This window comes from Penaeus monodon, chromosome 30 (genome assembly GCF_015228065.2).
Source record: "Penaeus monodon isolate SGIC_2016 chromosome 30, NSTDA_Pmon_1, whole genome shotgun sequence".
Classification (NCBI taxonomy): domain Eukaryota; kingdom Metazoa; phylum Arthropoda; class Malacostraca; order Decapoda; family Penaeidae; genus Penaeus; species Penaeus monodon.
This window is the reverse complement of record NC_051415.1, coordinates 13,618,766-13,619,200: the sequence shown is the minus strand read 5'-3', so window position 1 is coordinate 13,619,200 and position 435 is coordinate 13,618,766.

Genomic DNA, 435 nt, shown 5'->3' with positions numbered 1-435 from the left:
AAGTTTCAATCATACCAAAGCACCACGAAGCTAACTGTGTGCAGCTAACCATTGTACAATCAGGACCCATACAGAATCGCAAATAATCTGACCCTTTGAAGCTTCATTCGCCTCACGACTTTTCTCTACGACTGTACCAACATCCAGGATGATATCAAAGTGCATAATATATTCGTGAATAACAAAATCTGTATAACTCATTAGAATGCAATGTGCAAGCTGTCTGTGATCATCTTTTTAAAGTCTTAAATCTCCATAAGTTACACACGTTTTACGTCTTGTCATCATCTCTACATGCTAAGATCAGCTGATTAAACTCCTTTGAAACGCCGATTTATATATTTTTCTGAGTATCTTGGCTGTAACATTTTCATAATAGATATTCTAAATGCTAGCCCCTCCGATTCGTGTTTTTCATAATTGGATTCTGAAATT